Raw genomic sequence first — 21,191 nt, forward strand, 5'->3', positions numbered from 1 at the left:
AAGTCATTTGACTTTTTAGAGTCTCAAATGTCTCCCTTAAAACATTTTCTAGATTGAAAATGACTTTAAGTTCTCATATTGATATAATCACAGATCTTTGTTGCATCATTATCTACTTGTGATTATATTTCAGCTCAGCATAAAGAGGATTTTTTTAGCAACTAGCAATTGATCAAAATGTCTTCAGCTACTCAGTAAAGCAATAGTTTCAGTCACTGAAAGAATTCAAGAAAGAGGCTGGGTGATAAGTGCTCAGAGTTTTTGTAGAGCTTCCTGCTTTGTGGATGGAATAGACTAGGAAACCTCTGGTTACCTTCTAAAACTTAAGATTTTGTGATTTTTTTTAATTAATTTTTATTATATATATATATATATATATATATATTTTATAATATTATCCCTTGTATTCATATTTCCAAATTATGCCCCCCTCCCTCTATTCCCTCCCCCCGATGACAGGCAATCCCATACATTTTACATGTGTTACAATATAACGTAGATACAATACATGTGTGTAAATACCATTTTCTTGTTGCACAATAAGCATTAGATTCTGAAGGTACATGTAACCTGGCAGACAGATATTAGTGCTAACAATTTACATTCACTTCCCTGTGTTTCTTCTCTAGGTGTAGCTACCTCTGTCCATCATTGATCAACTGGAAGTGAGTTGGTTTTTCTTTATGTTGAAGATTTCCACTTCCATCAGAATACATCCTCATACAGTATTGTTGTTGAAGTGTATAGTGATCTTCTGGTTCTGCTCATTTCACTCAGCATCAGTTGATGTAAGTCTCTCCAGGCCTCTCTGTAGTCCTCCTGCTGGTCATTTCTTACAGAGCAATAATATTCCATAACCTTCATATACCATAATTTACCCAACCATTCTCCAACTGATGGACATCCATTCATCTTCCAGTTTCTAGCTACAACAAAAAGAGCTGCCACAAACATTTTGGCACATATATGTCTCTTTCCGCTCTTTAGTATTTCTTTGGGATATAAGCCCAGTAGTGGCACTGCTGGGTCAAAGGGTATGCACAGTTTGATAGCTTTTTGGGCATAATTCCAGATTGCTCTCCAGAATGGCTGGATTCTTTCGCAACTCCACCAGCAATGTATTAGTGTCCCAGTTTCCCCACATCCTCTCCAACATTCATCATTATTTGTTCCTGTCATCTTAGCCAATCTGACAGGTGTGTAGTGGTATCTCAGAGTTGTCTTAATTTGCATTTCTCTGATCAGTAGTGATTTGGAACACTCTTTCATGTGAGTGGATATAGTTTCAATTTCTTCATCTGAGAATTGTCTGTTCATATCCTGTGACCATTTATCAATTGGAGAATGGTTTGATTTCTTATGAATTATGGTCAGTTCTTTATATATTTTGGAAATGAGACCTTTGTCAGAACCTTTCCTTTTAAAAATATTTTCCCAATTTGTTACTTCCCTTCTAATCTTGTTTGCATTAGTATTATTTGTACAGAAACTTTTTAGTTTGATGTAATCAAAATCTTCTATTTTGTGATCAATAATGATCTCTAGTTCTCCTCTGGTCATAAATTCCTTCCTCCTCCACAAGTCTGAGAGGTAGACTATCCTCTGTTCCTCTAATCTATTTATTATCTCCCTCTTTATGCCTAAATCATGGACCCATTTTGATCTTATCTTGGTATATGGTGTTAAGTGTGGATCCATATCTAATTTCTGCCATATTAATTTCCAGTTTTCCCAACAGTTTTTTCCAAATAATAAATTTTTATCCCTAATGTTGGTATCTTTGGGTTTGTCAAAGATTAGATTGCTATAGATGTATCCTTTTTTGTCCTTTGTATCTAATCTGTTCCACTGATCTACCGGTCTATTTCTTAGCCAATACCAAATGTTTTTGGGGACTGCTGCTATATAATATAGCTTTAGATCAGGTACACTTAGACCACCTTCCTCTGAGTTTTTTTACATTAGTTCCCTTGCAATTCTCGACCTTTTATTCTTCCATATGAATTTTGTTGTTATTTTTTCTAGGTCATTGAAATAGTTTCTTGGGAGTCTGATTGGTATAGCACTAAATAAATAGATTAGTTTGGGGAGTATTGTCATCTTTATTATATTCGCTCGGCCTATCCAAGAGCACTGAATGTCTTTCCAATTATTTAAATCTGACTTTATTTTTGTGGCAAGTGTTTTGTAATTTTTCTCATATAATTCCTGACTTTTCTTTGGTAGATGGATTCCCAAATACTTTATGCTCTCAACATTTGTTTGGAATGGAATTTCTCTTTGTATCTCTTGCTGTTGCATTTTGTTAGTGATATATAAAAATGCTGAGGATTTTTCTGGATTTATTTTGTATCCTGCCACTTTGCTGAAATTTTGAATTATTTCTAGTAGCTTTTTAGCAGAGTCTTTGGGTTCTCTAAGTATACCATCATGTCATCTGCAAAAAGTGATAGTTTGATTTCCTCATTTCCTACTCTAATTCCTTGAATCTCTTTCTCGGCTCTTATTGCCGAGGCTAGCGTTTCTAGTACTATATTGAATAGTAATGGTGATAGTGGGCAACCTTGTTTCACTCCTGATCTTACTGGGAAAGGTTGTAGTTTATTTCTATTGCATATTATGCTTACTGACAGTCTTAAATCTATGCTCCTGATTATTCTAAGGAATAGTCCATTTATTCTATACTCTCAAGAGTTTTTAGTAGGAATGGATGTTGGATTTTGTCAAATGCTTTTTCTGCATCTATTGAGATGATCATATGGTTCTTATTAATTTGATTATTAATATGGTCAATTATATTAATAGTTTTCCTAATATTAAACCAGCCCTGCATTCCTGGAATAAATCCTACTTGATCATAGTGTATTATCCTGGGGATGATTTTCTGAAGTCTTTTTGCTAATATCTTATTTAAGATGTTAGCATCAATATTCATTAAGGAGATTGGTCTATAATTTTCTTTCTCAGTTTTCGATCTACCTGGTTTAGGTATCAGTACCATGTCTGTGTCATAAAAGGAGTTTGGTAGGACTCCTTCATCCCTATTTTTTCAAATAATTTATATAACATTGGGGCTAATTGTTCTTTAAATGTTTGGTAGAATTCACATGTGAATCCATCTGGCCCTGGGGAATTTTTCCTGGGGAGTTGATTAATAGCTTGTTCTATTTCTTTTTCTGAAATGGGGCTATTTAAGCAATTTATCTCCTCCTCTGTTAATCTAGGTAGCCTATATTTTTGGAGGAAGTCATCCATTTCACTTAAATTATCAAATTTATTGGCATAAAGTTGGGCAAAGTAACTCCTTATTATTTCTCTAATTTCCTCTTCATTGGTGGAAAGATCCCCCTTTTCATTTGTAAGACTAACAATTTGATTTTCCTCTTCCTTTTTTCTGATCAAATTTACCAAAGGTTTATCTATTTTATTGGCTTTTTCATAAAACCAACTCTTGGTTTTATTTATTAATTCAATAGTTTTTTTTACTTTCAATATTATTGATTTCTCCTTTTAATTTTTGTATTTCAAGTTTTATTTTTGGTTGGGGGTTTATAATTTGGTCTTTTTCTAGCCTTTTAAGTTGTAAGCCCAATTCGTTAATCTTCTCTTTCTCTATTTTCTTCAAATAAGCCTCTAAAGATATAAAATTTCCCCTTATTACTGCTTTAGCTGCATCCCAAAGATTTTGGTATGATGTCTCATCATTGTCATCTTGGGTGAAATTATTAATTGTTTCTATAATTTCCTCTTTCACCCAGTCATTCTTTAAGATGAGATTATTCAGTTTCCAATTACTTTTTGGTCTATTTACCCCTAACTTTTTACTGAATGTAGCTTTTATTGCATTGTTATCTGAGAAGAAGGCATTTATTATTTCTGCCTTCTTACACTTAATTTTGAGATCTTTATGTCCTAATATATGGTCTATTTTTGTATAGGATCCATGAACTGCTGAGAAGAAAGTATATTCCTTTCTATTGCCATTCAGTTTTCTCCAAAGGTCTATCATACCTAGTTTTTCTAATGTTCTATTTACTTTTTAAATTTCTTTCTTGTTTGTTTTGTGGTTTGATTTGTCTAAATCTGAGAGTGCAAGGTTGAGATCTCCCACTATTATAGTTTTACTGTCTATTTCTTCTTGCAATTCTCTTAACTTTTCCTTTAGAAAGTTAGATGCTATACCACTTGGTGCATATATGTTTAGTATTGATATGGCTTCATTATTTATGCTACCTTTCAGCAGGATATAGTTTCCTTCCTTATCTTTTTTAACTAGATCTACTTCTGCTTTTGCTTGATCTGAGATAAGGATAGCTACCCCTGCTTTTTTGGCTTTACCTGAAGCATAATAGGCTCTGTTCCAACCTTTTACCTTTACTCTGTATGTATCTCCCTTCTTTAAGTGTGTTTCCTGCAGACAACATATTGTAGGGTTCTGATTTTTGATCCAATCTGCTATCCATCTCCGTTTGATGGGAGCATTCATCCCATTCACATTTGCAGTTAAAATTACTAATTCTGTATTTCCTGCCATCATATTATCCCCAGATTATGCTTTTTCTCTTGACCCTCCTGATCCCCCTCCCCGATATTTAATTTACAGACCCCCCTTGTGACGCGCAAACCTCCCTTTTTTTTTAGTATACCTCCCCCCTCCCTCCAAGTCCCTTCACTTATTCTCCTTTTCCTTTTCCCTTTTCCTCTCCCCCCTTTTAATGAGGTGAGAGAAAATTCTCTGAAAAACAAATATGTTAATTATTTACTCTTTGAGCCTCTCCTGATGAGAGTAAGATTCACACAATGATTTTCCCCCTCACTAAATTCCCTCAGATATGGTGTATTTTCTATGCCTCTTCCTGGGATGTAGTTTCCCTCTTTTTATCATTCCTTCCCCTTTTTCTGAACCGACCTCCTTCCCTTTACTACACCCCCCTTTTTTTCTTTTATATCAGTAAAATCAAATTATCCATGAGTACTTTTTATATACCCACAACAGAGTTACAGTTCTCAAGGGTTCTGTGTACCTTTTTCTGTTTCTCTTCAGTCTTGTGGATGTAGATCAAATTTTTTGTTTAAGTCTGGTTTTTTTCTTAGAAACATATAGAATTCCTCTATTTCATTGAATGACCATCTTCTTCCATGGAAAAAGATGCTAAACTTAGCTGGGTAGTTCATTCTTGTTTGCAGTCCTTGATCTTTTGCCTTATGGAATATCAGGTTCCAGGCCCTTCTATCTTTTAATGTGGAGGCAGCCAGATCTTGAGTGACCCTTATTGTGGCACCTTGGTATTTAAATTGTTTTTTTCTAGCTGCTTGCAGGATTTTCTCCTTTGTGTGGTAATTCTGCAGCTTAGCCACTATATTCCGTAGTGTTCTTTTTTTAGGGTCTATTTCAGCAGGAGTTTGATGAATTCTTTCCACATCTACTTTCCCTTCTTTTTCTATTATCTCTGGACAGTTCTCTTTGATAATTTCCTGTAAAATAGAATCTAGGCTCTTTTTTTGGTCATAGTTTTCTGGAAGTCCAATGATCTGCAGATTATCTCTCCTAGATCTATTTTCCAGGTCTATAGATTTTCCCAGTAAGTATTTGACGTTGTTCTCCAGCTTCTCATTTTTTTTGTTTTGTTTGACTGATTCTTGGGTTCTCTGTGAATCATTCATTTCTATTTGTTCCATCCTGACTTTTAAGGAGTTATTTTCTTCTTTCACAGTATTTAGTTCTTTTTGTAAATGCCCAATTTCATTTTTAAATGAATTATTTTGCTCTATTGAATTTTTTTCCATTTCCCTAATTTTTTTTTGAGAATTATTTTTTTTCCAATTCAGAAATTCTATTTTCTTGAGACTTTTTTAATCTTTTCCAATTCAGAAATCCTACTTTCCTGTGATTTTTTAACCTTTTCTAATTCACAAATTTTGTTTCCCTGCATCTCCTGTGAATTCTTTATTTTTTCCAACTCCAATTTCAGGATATTGTTATTCTCTATCATAGCTTCCCTTTCCTTTCCCCATTTTTCTTCAAACTCTCTTAACTTTTTAATAGTCTCTTCTAGGAGAGAGTTATGTGATGGGGGGCAGGAATCGTTCCCCTTTAGGTTGTTATCTGCTGACTCTCTGCTGTTAACTTCCTCAGGGTTGGATACCCTCTCTTTCTCTGTGTAGAAGGAATCTATAGTTTTTCTGGCTTTTTTGTTCATATTTAAAAAATCTTTTGGGGTCTGTCCCTGGGGTAGGAAATTATTTATTTACTTCTTTACCAGCTTCCTCCCAGACTGGATGGATGCAGTGGCTCTAGCGCCTGAGCTAAGATAGATCTCTGGGAGAGAGTTCCCCATCCCCTCCCTGGAAGTGCCTCAGAGGTGACTCGCACTGCTGTGCCTTGAGGACGCTGTGTTTTAGTGGCTTCCCTGAGGTTGAGATTGGACAGTAAATACGGCACAAAGCCTAGCCTATGAGTCCCGGTGGGGCGTGGATGTCTGCAGCAGGTGACGTGAAAAGCCCCTGTGCTCAAACTGGAAGTGTCTGCCAGAAACCGCGGTCCCTAGTTCAAAGGTTCTGCTTCTCTGGGACTTCCTGGAGCTGAGTTCCACTCCCTCCAGCTAAGCTAGGCAGTGTGTGTTGCCTTGGGCCGTATCCACCCACTTGTCAATCTCTTAACTATTCTCAGGTGGGAGCTGAGGCCACACCCCCTGGTGCGGAGATCTGCTGAGTCACCCCAGGGTCCTGGAAAATCTAATCTATCTGAATTTTTAAAGTATTTTAGCTTTCTCTTCTGAACTGCTATATTATAAGCAGAGAAGAGCTAACAGCCTGTGCCAGATTCCTTTATCTCAGTGGCTTCTCTGATCCCAGAGCCCTTCCCAGCTCGATTGGCACAGTATGCTAGCCCAGCCGTCTGTGCTGGCCTCTCTTCTTCCTTTTCTGTTGAAACTCCAGATTCTTTTCAGCTGGTAAGTCGTGCTTCCAGTCCTTGTGGTATCTATCAGTCCAGTGCTATTTCTGAGGCTGATTTATCTAATTGGTTGTGAGGGAGTGAGGACGTTCACAGAGTCGTGTGTTTCTTCTCCGCCATCTTGGCTCCCAGATTTTGTGATTTTTAACTGAGAGCTTATAGTTTAGGTGGATGAGGAAAAAGTTGGCAAATGTCCTGCATTTTTGGAAACAAGTTTGCACGATATTGAATGAAAAAGTCACAAAAATAGCTATTGTGTTGTCTTAATATTCTTATTTCACATTTTGTTCTTTAAACCTATCAGATCAAGTGGAAACAGATTGTCATTTGGGGATATTAATTCAGAATATCTCTAGGTTTTAAGGAACAATGAATATGGATAATTAGGTGAAGCATGCAAAGACATAGGAAATGAAGCAAAGTTATAAAGTAAGTGAAGAAAACAGTATATATGATGACTCCAACAATGTCAATGCAAAGAGCATCACAAATGACAAAATGAAACTAAACTGACTGAATGACTGATTATCCTAGCCTGTAGACCTCTGTTCAATTCAAAGTATTCAGAGCTACCCTATTTCATTTCACAGGCATAAATCCAGTTTGCTAGGTAGAGTAAATCAATCATAGAAAATTTTCTGGTATATGACAAAATGGAGATTTTAAGGCAGAAGTTCCTAATCTTTTTGTGCCATGGATCTATCCCTTCTCAGCATGAGATTTTTGAATCAATAAAAAAACATGTAACATTAGAAAGGAAACTTATTACAGTGAAGAGAAGATATATATATTTTCCTTATTAGATCTCCTTGGGAGGTGTTAGTAGAGTACAGGTTAAGAGCTTCTACTGTGGGTAAGTAAAATAACTAAATTATATAATTTAGGAGCTAGTGGTAGGACACTAGTTCCCTAATTTCCATTTTTAAATCATATTTTTCCTACTAAATTGACAAAGATGCTTCAACTCTTGGAGGGTAACCCCTGAACAACATGAATTGAGATTTATAAGTGTCTTAAATTCTGCACCCATGCTTTTCCACCAGCAGAAGACTGTAGCCAGGAAAATGCTTCCTTTCGTGAGAGTTAGCACAGGAAACCACTTGGCTCAAATCTGCATTACTCAATCCAATTAGATTGGGCTTCATGGAACATGAACTTAACCACAGGTTTGTGAGAGAAGATGCAAATAAGTCATACCAATTTATGGTATTTATTAAAAATTTCATCAAAATTCCATTGAACTCCATACATTTGTATAATTTTTCAAATGCATGTCATTGGAGACAACACCCATGCGGTTAGAGACATAATTGGCAAGATGATAAAAGGACCTTATGGTGGGCCTTTGTCCAGGAAAGTATAGCAGGCAGTACAGTTTGCTCTTATGGTGACATATGACTCATCAGTCAACCCTTTCAGAGGAAGAAGCTGAAGGTCCTCTTTTCTCTGTTCCTTTTTTATCTATCCTCTGTTGGAATACAGAGCAAGAAGGAAAAGAATATCAATAAATCAATATACAAATATTTATCAAGTACCTACTTTGTGCCAGGACCTAGGCACTGGGGAATATAAAGATGAACAAAAGCAAGTTCCAGACCCCATGGAGATTACATTCTTCAGACAGAAACAGCCTATACACAAAGCAGTATATTAAACACATGAATAAAAGACATAAAAGGCAACCTCAGGAGTGAGGTGGATACAGAGAATAGAAGCCATTTGCAACTGGGAAAAGTGATGCTTGTGTAAAGGCTTGAAGAAAAACAAGGATTCCATGATGCAGACTTTAGGAAGATTGTATATGCTGGATGTAGAGCACAGTCATTGCAAAGACAACAAAATAGAGGATAGAGTATTCTCTAAGTCTATACCAGAGAGTGTGTAGAGGGGAGTAATATTTTATTGGGACAGAAAGGACAGAGAGACAAGTTATTAAAAATTTTGAATACCAAGAAGTAGGATTTATAGTTGATCCTAGAGGTAATAGGGAACCACTGGATTTGATTAGGTCGGGGAGTGACATATTCACATCTGGGATTTCAGATAATAATCTTGGTACAAAGTAGAATGTAAATTGAAAGATACTTAAGGTAGAAAAACTAATCAGGAGGCTATTGTAATAGTTTACTGATGCAACTTAATTCTTTCTTATAAATTGAGGTCATGATAAGAATGAATGCACTGTTTTATTATAGTAATGCCTGCAGGAATTATAGGAATACTTGTCTTTAATGAAGGAAATAAGCATTTCCTTTACTAAGCTAAGCTCTATATAAATATTATCTCATTCAATCCTCCCAATCACCCTGGATGTAGGTACTATTATTATCCCCAAAGAGGAAACAAAAAGGTAAATGACTTGCAATTTAGTGTCTGAGGCTATATTCAAACTCATTTCTTCTTGATTTCCATTTCCTTTACCTACTATGCCTAGATTTCTTAAACTTTTTCCACTTGCAAGTCTTTTTTGCCAAAGAAATTTTTATGTAACTCTGGGTATATAAGCACATAAAATAGGTATGCAAATCAAACATTTACTTATAACAATTCAAAATATTGTAATTCTCACATCCAGTTATGCAACCCCATATGGGGTCACAAGTTAGAGTTTGAGAAGCTTTGTACTATACAACCTGGTTGCCTCTTAATGAATTTTGGTTGATTTTTTTTTTTTTTGCAACTTAAAAAAATAAAAAAAAATTAAAATGTTTTAAAATGTTACCTCTCTATTTTATATTTGTTATGTTCAATTAAGTCAGTGTTTATTAAGTGTCTTTAAGTACAAGGCAACATATTAGATTCTAAGAATACAAAGAAAGATAAAGCCTAAATAGACAAAGCTCTCAAAGAGATTTCAATCAAATGAAAGGCATTCTGCACAGCGAAATTAGATTTCTAGTTTCCTTCCCTAATCTCTCCCTTCCCAATAATTCATGCTATGTTATAAAGCTGCAGCTTTAATGTGCCTATTAGTTCCTATAACTGCCATATATATTGGCACACATTTTGTGGGGTAACATTGAGTAATGAAAGTAGAGAAAACTAAAATAGGAAGCATGAAAGCTTGGCTAATTTATTTTCTATTGTAGTGTATACAATCATTTATAGACTAACCTAGGGAAAAATTAGCTCTTTGTTTTACAAATTTGTAAATATATATTCCAAAGATTGAAAAATTCATTTTTTTAACCAAAGAAAAAGTGTCCAGGAAAATAGTCTTTGTGTTTGTGTTGTTTCAGTTGTGACCCCATTTGGGGTTTTCTTGGCAAGAATATTAGAGTGGTTCAGCTTCTTCTCCAAATCATTTTATAGACAGAGAAACTGAATTAAACAGGGTTAAATGACTTGCCCACAACTAGTGTCTGAGGCTAGATTTGAACTCAGGAAGATGAATTTCCCTGACTTTAGCCTGGGCATTCTGTCCATTGAACCACCTAGCTGCCCAGGAAAATAACCTGCCTTTGCTCCAAAATGTACATGATTGTAGATCTTGGCATTAATAAAGTTCTTTTTATGGAATTCTATAACTCTTATAGCTAATATTTTAAATCCATTTTTCTTTTAAATTTTTAATATGTTTCCACCATATTCAGAAAACATCCTGAGAAGTCTCCTGAGACTAATAAAACACATGGGAAATTCCTGGCTATTTTCCAGAGAACATGCAAATGAATGAATGCGCAGCTTTATTTCTATAGTATTCAAAGAACTTTAGGTGAATGTGTTATTTTCTTTTAAATCAGTTTTTTTCCTCATTGTGGAATTGATATAAATATATATATATATATTACATTCTATCATATATACATACTTCATATAAAATATTCTTAATTGAATGAAAGAAAAATTTTATATTTGAAAATGGATAAACAATATAGGGAAGTAATTTTTAAAAGAATCTTCGTAAAGGTGTGGATAATTTTGTAATGCTTTAGGAAATAGATTTCATATCCTGTGAGCTTCATATCCTGTTTCATTACAGGAAGAAAGTTGAATATGATTTTTCTTTTTTTGAGTGATTTATGAGATAATAAAACAATAAATGTACATGCATATCATAGATGAGTTCATTTGAATCATGTTTATGGTTATTGCTATGTGTATTTCCCTTTATCATATACTTCTACACTTTTTCCTCTTTTTGTTTTTCTGTGTCCTCTTTACTAAGAAAGGGAATTATTGGCTAAGAAAGGAAGTTGATTTGAATGCCAAATCCTTTTCTCACCTGATTGTTGCCAACATACCCATATATTTAATTAAAATATTTCCCGGACTCCCTGCCTTTTAAAGTAAGTTGTAGAATCTGGTGTAGTTTAGAATTGTTAAATTTAGTACATCTCCAATTGCTTAAAATTAAACCTTATATTTTAGAAATGTGAATCTCCTCTATAAAGAACCTTTTGGTGTAGGGGTTTGCCACTCTGACTATTTCCCTGTTTTGTTTTTTGTTTTTGTTTTTGTTTTTGTTTTTGTTTTTGTTTTTGTTTTTTTAATTAATCAGTATCTTAGGCCATATTTGGGGAACTGGGATGGTAGACAGAATCTGAATTCTTCATTTTTTATTGATCATAATTAGTTTTCTAATATTTTGGTTATTGTTAATGCAAATACCTACTCATAATTAGAGTTACTAATGATTCATTTGGAAATATAATCTTGAAAACTATGTCTAATAATTATTTCTGACCTTTCTAATTCAATCAGTTGCCAAGTTTGTTCTGCCCTCAAAATATCTATCACATCTGGCTCCTCTTCCACTATCAAATCACCTACACGTATACAATCCCTTATCTTTTCTCTCAAATTATTTTAACTCCCTTAATTGTTTTCTCTGCCTCTGGTCTAGCCACTGTCCAATGGATATTCCAAATTACTGCTTCAATATTCTTCCTAATGCTTCACTTCTCTATTCAAAACTTTTAAGATTTCTTGTTGTCCAATGAATAAAATATATTCTCTTGACCATGTCATTCATAGCTCTCTACATGTTGGCTACAACTTAACAATATATTCATGCCAAAATATTAAACCATTCATTTTATATTCCAATCAAACAGGACCACTTTTCATACTCTATTTTCATAATGTGCCTTTCTTTGCTTACCCTATCCTCTGTATTTGGAATGGATGGAACCTCTTAACCCCCATGTCCATCTAGTGATATCCTTCTTTGTTGTTTTAAGATGCCATCTTTTCCAGGATAATTTTTTTGGGCTTATTTGTTTTTTGACTGGATCTGTTATTTATCTTGAATTCTGCGAGTTGGTACTGATTTTATGATGCTTGCTCTTTGGAAGGAAAATTATGGCAAATCTATACAGCAGAGACATCACTATGTTGACAAAGGTCCACATAGAAAAAGCTATATTTTTTCCCATCACAATGTATGAATGTGACAATTAACTACAAAGAAAGTTGAGCAGTACCGAATCAGTGCTTTGGATCTGTGGTGCTGGAGAAGACTTTAGTGAGAGTTCTTTGGACACCAAAGAGATCAAATCAGTGAATACTTAAAGAAATGAATGCTGGCTATTCATTGGAAGGTCAAAGACTGAAGTTGAAGCTTAAATTCTTTGGCTTCCTAATGAGAAGACATGACTCATTGGAAAAGATTCAGAAACTGGAAAAGATTGAAGGCAAAAAAGAAAAGCAGAGGATAACACAGACAGTGTCATGGAAACAATGAACATGAACTTGGACGTAATTTGAAAGATAGTGGAGGAAAGAAGGGCTTGGCATGTATGTATAGTCCATGGAGACATAAGGAGTCAGAACTGAATCACTGACCAACAGCAACTACATCTGCTTTACAGCTTTATAAGATTTGTCTGAATCAGTGAACAATTAAGTTGATTTGCCTGTGTTACATAAGCCATATTATCAGAGATAGAAATGAACCCAGATATTCCTGACTATGAGACTAGATCTCTATCCATTATATTATGCTACATCTCCAAAAATTTCTTTAACACACAGTGGTTAACATTATAAAGCAAGTAATTTACTTATATTCTCATTTGGTTAGAACAACAAATCTGTGAAGTAGATAATGCTATGGCCATTTTTCAGAGGAGGACACCAAATGCCCAACTAGGCAATCAATGTTTTTTGGAAGGCTTCTATTGAAGGAAGACCTAATATCTCAAGGAATATTTTATTCAACAATGAGATAGTTAATATAAGTATTGTATTATGAATCAGAGGATGTGGGTTAAAATCCTGACTATGTGACCATGAACAAGTTTTGACTAGATGATCTAAAAATCTCTTTTTCCTTTCTAAATTTATAATTCTGGGAGCTCAGAATATCCTGAATTTTCAATTAGAAGTAATGCATTTTCCATGATATCAGACTCAAATGCTAAACAGCTTACATAAGGCACATAAAACCAAGTGATATATAAAGACAATGGGATTATCTCTAAATTTTATACCAAGGAAACTAGCAATTCAAATATGTCTAATACTTCTTTTTTTCTTCATTAGTATTTTAATTTTCCAAATCTATAAAGATAGTTTTCAACATTCAGTTTTCTAAGATCTTGTGTTCCAAATCTTTCTCTCTCCCTCCCTTACTTATCCTTTTCTCAAAACAGCAAGAAATCTGATACAGGTTAAAAATGTACAATCCTTTTAAATACATTTCCATATTTGTCATGTTGTATATGTCTCATATTTCCTTAAAGCCTTTAAGACTTTTAAATAAATAGAGCAGAATCTATGCAGAATCTGAATAAAGTAGAATCTATGCAGAAGAGGATAGGATTTGGGTGTGGTGGGGAGGAGGATGATGAGAAAAAGAGTTAAAGTCATTATTAAACACCTATTGTACATTTTGGACTTCTATGTGTTTTCTTTGAGTGTTTTTTGCCAGTTTACTTGCCAGTGGTCATGAATAGATGAACTGCCTGCCCAGAACAGGATTTCCTTCTAAAAACATTTGGAGGGGTAAAATTTGTGCCTGGGGTCCAAGAATGCTCAAAATGATTAATGAGTATACAATCCTCCATGGACAGATGTTCTTTCTTTATGCTTACCTCATAATATAGCAAAATAGCACTGTGTGCACTAAATTAGTTATTAAAAAATTCTATAAAGCAAAACAAAATGAGTCCATGTATCCTCCAAATTTGTTTACTTATCTTCTCTAAGACCCAACTTATACCCAAGTATTGAGAGACAGGGTTGGAATCATGGTTGGAGAGCCCACTTCTGAATCAGGAAGAACAAGACTAAAATCTCTTCTGCAACACAAAATTTTATACCTGGATAAATTATTTAATCCCCTAGTACTTTAAGCTATTCTCTAATGGTTTTAGTTGAAGAGAAGAGGACAGATCTTTATTAATGGAAAGGGATTTCTCTTTGGGATATCACTTTACCAATGAAATTGCACAGCTGGTCTTTTAGTATCCCCTTTTTTTAGGTCCATGGAAGTTACTTTAACCTTTAAAACACCATTTCAATCCCAATTCAATTAAAAATTTTAAGTAGCTACTATATTCAAAGAACTGTATTAGAATGAATATATAAAGACAAAAATACAAAGTCCTGTTCTGAAAGAATTTACATTCTATTTGGGGTATAATTTATAAATAGATAATTAGAAGATAATTTGAGGAGGAATAATGTACTAATAATTAATGGTAGGAGAAGTCAGAGAAGGCTTTCCATAAGAGCTGAGCCTTAAAAGAAGATAAGGGTTTAAAATGGTAGAAGTGAGGAAGTATTGAAGATAGCCTGTGCAAAATATGGAAGTGATAAAGAAAGTGTTGAGTTTAGAAAATTGCAAAATGGCCAGTTTGACTGGAAAATATTTAATTTGGACAAATCATTGAATAGTATCTATATAACTGACCAGTGTTATAATCTGATTCTACTGGGAGGAAGTCCTTAGTATAGTTTATTACTCTGAGCTGTGCTAAAAGAACCTTACCTATGTACAATATGAGAAAGAGGGTTTAAGTTATCAGAATGGTTGCAAATTGCAAATCCCTTTCCTCTAATATCCCACCCTCTTTCTCAAAATATTTTTCTCATCCCCGTCATACTGCCTAAAATTTCACCACTGGAGATTCATCCTTTTGGGTTGAAAAGCATTCTCTTTTAAAATAGAATATCCCAAAGATAAGAACATTAATCTTGCATTAGTCATTCATATTCTTGTTGCATATAAATTGTCACTAGATTGTTATTCATTGGCTTGAGAAAACATAGGTACTCCGTCAGCCAGCACTACATCATGCACATGCAAAACCATCAGTTACAGCAAATGGTGAAGTTTTGAATGCTATGGATAGATTCGCTTACTTTCCAAGGATGTCTACATTGATAATGAGATTAACACACACATTCCCAGATCTAGAGCAGTGTTTGGGAAGTTCTTAAGGAAAGTGTGAGAAAGAAGAGGTATTAAAGTAACTACTAAACTTGAGGTCTACAGAGCCTTTTTGTAGACTTCACTGTTGTGTGTTTGTGAAACCTAAATAATGAAACTGTTAGGAAACTGAATCACTTCCATTTGAATTGTCTTAAGATTCTGAAGATCAGCTCATAAGATATCAGACACTGAGATCATTTCTCAAACTAAACTACCTAGCACTTACAACAGAGAGGATAACTCAATGAGCTGGCCACTTTATTTGAATGCCAAATGTTTATTTGCCGAAAAGACCATTTTATGGAGAAGTCATACAGAGCAAGTGCTCACAAAGTGATCAGAAAAAGTTGTACAAGAACACTCTCAAAGTCTCTCTTAAAAACTTTATAATTAATTATATGACATGAGAGACACTCGCACAGAACCATCCAGCATGGTGTGCCTTCCTCAAAGAAGATCATGTACTCTATTGAGCAAAGAATAATTGGATTAGGTCAGAAGAAACACAAGATGCACAAAGTTAGAGAAACCACCCCAAATGACCTATGACAGAGCATTCTCAGCTTATATTGGTCTGATCATTCATAATCAGACACACTTTAATTTGACTCCATCATAGTAATGTCATTTTGGTCCTCTCTAAGAACAAAGGATAAGAACCACCAACCAATCAACCAGCATATAAATTGGCAATGGGTTGTTACTTTATAGTTAGATAGTTGAGAATGGAGCACTATGGGAATTGTGGGAGGGTTATTTTGGAGCCTTTAAAATTGTTACCACAATTTAAATAGAATGATGAAACACTTTCTCCACTTATGATGAGCTTGTGGTTGAAGAGACTTTATGTTTCCTTCATTATAATCTCATTTTTTTAGATAAAGAAACTGAATTAGAAATTTCTTAATTGTGTGACTTTAGGTAAGTTCTTTAATTTTGCTGAATCTTAGTCTCCTCATTTGTAAAAGGACATAGTTAAACTGCCTACTTCAGAGGGTTGTTAAAAGCATCAAATGAGATAATATACATACAGCACCAGAGATCCCACTGAGTCATAAAGGTGCAATAGAACTTGTGATTTGCCATTTATCCTATTAAATATTTGGAAGCCTAAGCATACAGTTTATTGTCATGATCAAAACAAAAGAAAAGTAACTCTCCTTAGAGTGAGGAAAAATATTTTTAATGAAAAACATTCTATAAAGTTCTATAACTTAGTGAGCAGTTGAAATGCCAAAATGAAACAGTTTAAAGAAACTGTTTTGGTGATTAGGTATATGGGGTCTCTTAGTCTTTAATTTTTTTTCATTCTGAACCTTGGCCAATGTTGTATTATGCTTCCTTCAAAGACAGAAAAACATTCACTTTATAATACTTGTTAAATAATTAAAACATTCCCTGGATTCTATTTTTATAGATATTGAATAATATTGTAGTAATTTAAATAACCATGTAGTACTGACTGCAGTGCCAATTTACTATGTAGCAGGTATGTTATTTCTGAGGTGTTCTTTTTTATCTTCATCTCAAGTGGAATGAAATTTGAGTTTAGCTATTTGTATCTCCAAAGCATAGTCCTCTACTGTAGAGAACGTGTCTCTGGCATTATGATGACAGCAGAAATGGTTTTTGTCAGTGACAACAAGTTCTCACTCAGTGATTATGCCATTTATCTCTGGGGTGCCAACCTCCGATGCCTTTTATGAACTCAATTGAAGAAGTTTTAGATTGACTGCGTAGTCAACCTTTACTGAGGGTGAGAATATCCAGATTGCCTCTGAGCCCAAGTACAGAAAGTTACACACACACACACACACACACACACACACACACACACTACACAAACACACACACACACACACACACACACACACACACACGCCTTTGAGCAAATTGTCTTTGTTCAGGCTTGATTGACCTATTTACAATGAAGGTTTGATGTGAGAAAAGTACTGTTGCTCTCAGGAAGATACATGTTCAATAAAGGAAAGTAAACTGGATTGAACATCTGGATGTGTCAAGCTTGTTCACTCACACTGAATAAACACATTATTAGATGTTTCTATCATGCCAATTAGCAAAAATGTTGTTTAGAGTAAAGGCATTAAAGTTTTCAGAAGTCTCCTTCATTTATGATACTTTGAGAGAAATGAGAAGGTTTATATTTGAGTAGGTGCTAGGATTTCCAAGTTGTTTGAATACATCCTAAGAGAGATTGAATTTTTGGCTTTCAAATTGTAAATAGAACTTTGTTTTTGAGAAACCATTAAAATGATAGAAACTTAAGAATGCATCGACTAACCAGAGCATGTCATAGCCCATGCCAATCATGTGGAGAAAAAGGAATTGGATTTATTCTGTGTTGCTAGAAAGAGGAAAATTGGTATTGATATGTGAACATTATAGGGAACTAAGTTTGTTCTCAATCTAAGGATAAGTATCCTAACTATCAAGGTTGCCTAAGAAAAGAATGAGCTGTCTTTTGAAATAATCACTTGATAATAATATTATAAAAATGTGGATGAATTTCTTTCAAATAATATCAATAATACTGAGAAAATGTGGATGAATTCCTGTCAAGGAGACACTAATGAATAACTGGGTTTGTAATTTCTCTCTTTCTGTTAAACACTTTTATTATGTGTCAGTCACTGTGGTGATATGGGGAATCTCCAATCATCTTGATCTATATCTTGCTGTTGGACCCAGATGGCTCTGTAAGGGAAAAGTGAGACAGGTGACCTTACACAGCCCTTCCTCACTTAAATCCAATTCATTTACATGTATTATCGCCTTCCCGATGTCCTGGTTCACTTCAAAAATGAGGGACAAACAACAGCCTTTATAATGGGGGATAGAAACAAAAGCATACAAATTCTTTGAGAAGCAATATTCCGATGAAGGAAGATCATACGTAAAGAGGAACTAGAAAGAGAGAAGTGGCTCTAAGCATGACTGAGTAGAAATGGAAAAGATTGGAAAAGATTCTGGAATGGTTTGCCATTTCCTTCCCTAGACATGGGAAAACTGGGTCATATAGAGTTAAGTGACTTGCCCCAGTTCATAAGCTAGTATGCATCTGAAGTCAGATTTGAATTCAGAAAGTGAATTTTCCTGACTTCAATCATCACACTCTTTCCCTGAGCCACCTAGCTGCTTTTATTGGTCAGAGTGAATACAACCTCCCTATCTAGACAGAGACTAGGATATCATACCAAAGGAGTAAAAGGTAGAAACTTAAAACAAGGTTCATCTGATTATATTCCTGTAGTCAACACCTTTAAGAATTTTTGTATAAAAGAAAACTCTAAGGTTATTTGTATATAAAAGTGAATGAACAATAATGAGTCTGTATGTGTTTTTTATAGAAATTTGATTTCTACAGAAACATTCCTATTTTTAAAAAAGGAAAAGTATAATATACCTGGGATCTAAAAGCAGAGTCCAAATTCCAAATCCCATGTTCTTTTCATTATTCTCCATTCCAGACAAAAGACTCAGGACAATTTTATTTAAAATTTGCCACCCCCCAAAGTCTTTATAATTCACTGAATACATTCTTTTTCTTATAAAACCAATCTTGTACATAAGTTGTAATTCTCAGTTTAAGGATTGTATTTTTTTTTCTGTAAAAGAGGTGGGATTAGGGGTTTCCAGACCTTAATATTTCCCTAAGTTTGCTAGTACTTTGAGATACTGTGTTTGGCATTCTCTGCTATATTTCAAGGTTGATAATGTTAAGCAAAGTTCATGGACGTGATGGGTGATAACTGACAGAAGGAACTGAAGTATACCACACATCATGAGCCCTAGGAGAAGAGCCAAGTACTTTAATGAACTCTAAAGATAGATAATCAGCATAATTGGAATTCATTTTGTGTTAGTTTAGAAATCAGTCTTGCAATGACACCTTCAAAAAGTGAGCCTTTGAAAGTATCAGATGGAGTAGGGACAATATTTCTATTCTAAGGGTAGGGGGAGGAACCCAACACCTTTAGGTTTCCGAGCTATTATCTGACTTCTTATGTTTAGGCGATCCTCTTAGAGCCTCTCTTGCTACCACTCCTCCATCACCAAATAGTTCATGCTATCCTACTTCTATTTAAGTCAAGTGATCATTGTCTATATAGTAATACACTAGTGAACCAAATTGTAAATGGATTTCACATAATTTTTATGGTAAAAGATTAGTATTTTCATTGGGCTTCTATGCTAGTATGCTTTATCTACTACGGAATTTTTATGTCTTTGTAGCGTAAGAACATTTCTTCCCTCTTTTTGGGAAAACATATTGAAACAGAAAATGACATAAAATAACTTTAATCCCTGTCACCATGACTATGTTTGATATGAAAAATCTGTCTACTGGAAAAAGCAAACAATTCTCTGCATATAGAAAAGCTGGAAGCCAACAGTTGCCAATGCTTGGCACATGGTAGGTGCTTAATAAGTGACTTACTTAACTTCCTGAAGGTAGGCAAAATATTCAAGGGCAAGTAGGTCACTGCTGTTTCTTTCTTGTCACAGAGAAAATTTAGTTTAATAAGTCATAAACAAAATGCTTATTGCCTTTGCTAAGGTTAGGAAGTAAACTTGGTTTAATTGATTGACTTAACTGTGGGCCACCCTTTCCTCCCTGAATTCCAAAACACTGATTTCTCCTGGATTTCTTCCTATCTCTCTGACTGATGATTCCCAATATCCGGAGCTAGCTTATTATTAAAATCCCCCATATGTGGATATTCTCACAGAGCTCTGTTCTAGACCCTCTTTTTTTTTTTTTTTTTAATTTTTTTTTTCACAGAGCTTATTAGTTACCATGGGTTTAAATATTATTTCTTTAGATTTGATTTCGAAAACTATAGATCAGTAATCACCTCTCTCCTGAACTCTTGATTTTATATCACCAATGCCTACTGGACTTCTCTATCTGATCCTCCAAGACAATGGAGACCTAATATGTCCAAGATAGAACTTATTCTATTTTTCCCCTAAATCTCTTCCTAATTTTTCTACTTCAAATTAGTATTTCTGACATTCTTCTGGTCAACTGGGTTTTGCAATCAAATACTTGACTCTTCATCCTTCTTTATCCTCATATTCTAGTCAGTTGTCAAAAGGTGTCCAGTCTACTGCTAAAAAGCATTTCTTGTATCCATACCATTCTTTCTACTTACATAGTTATCACTTAAGTTCAGAGCATCATCACCTCTCAGACGAGTATTAACCTCTTAACTTGGTTTTCTTATATCTAATGGTTTTTCCTCTCTCCAATCCATCCTTCATATAGATACCAAATGGATATTTTTAAAGCACAGGTCTGATCATGTTGTTTCCTGTCTCAAGAAGCTTAGCAGCTCCCTATTGCTTCTTTTTGTTGTTGTTCAGTTGCTTTTCAGTAGAGTACTAATCTTTATGACCTCATTTTTGGTGGTTTTCTTAGCAAAGATCTTGGAATGGTCTTCTTCACTTATTTAACAGATGAGGAAATTGAGGCAAACTAGTTATGTGCCTAGGGTCACATAACTATTGGGCCTGGTACTCTGTCTCCTGTGCCATTGAACTGCCCAATTGCCTGTAAAATAAAACAATAACCTTTCTGGTATTTTTAAACATTTTATATTCTTTCTGGATTGAGTTAAAATTATTTTGCCTTGTAATCAAAGTGATGTATTTTTTATTCTCTGTACACGTCACTATGTTTTTCTTTATCATATCTTTGTACCTGCTTTCCTTCATTCTTATTATATAATAGTCTATCTCTGCCAAATCCCTCTTCTTTCTCTAAGATCTAGCTCATTTTCTAACTCTTAGGGGAAACTTTTCTGAGTCCTTTAGTCATTAGTGGTCTCATTC

At 34.5% G+C, this 21,191-nt stretch overlaps 1 long non-coding RNA gene across 1 annotated transcript in view; it reads left to right on the forward strand.

Annotated features, from left to right (window-relative positions):
- The first annotated feature begins 655 nt into the window (after window positions 1–655).
- LOC141566017 (uncharacterized) overlaps window positions 656–21,191 on the forward strand; it is a 32,685-nt gene continuing 12,149 nt past the window's right edge. Inside the window, exon 1 of the long non-coding RNA XR_012489219.1 lies at window positions 656–788. This is a non-coding gene — a long non-coding RNA (uncharacterized LOC141566017). The remainder of the gene's footprint in view (window positions 789–21,191) is intronic.

The sequence above is a fragment of the Sminthopsis crassicaudata genome, chromosome 4, assembly GCF_048593235.1.
Source record: "Sminthopsis crassicaudata isolate SCR6 chromosome 4, ASM4859323v1, whole genome shotgun sequence".
Lineage (NCBI taxonomy): Eukaryota > Metazoa > Chordata > Mammalia > Dasyuromorphia > Dasyuridae > Sminthopsis > Sminthopsis crassicaudata.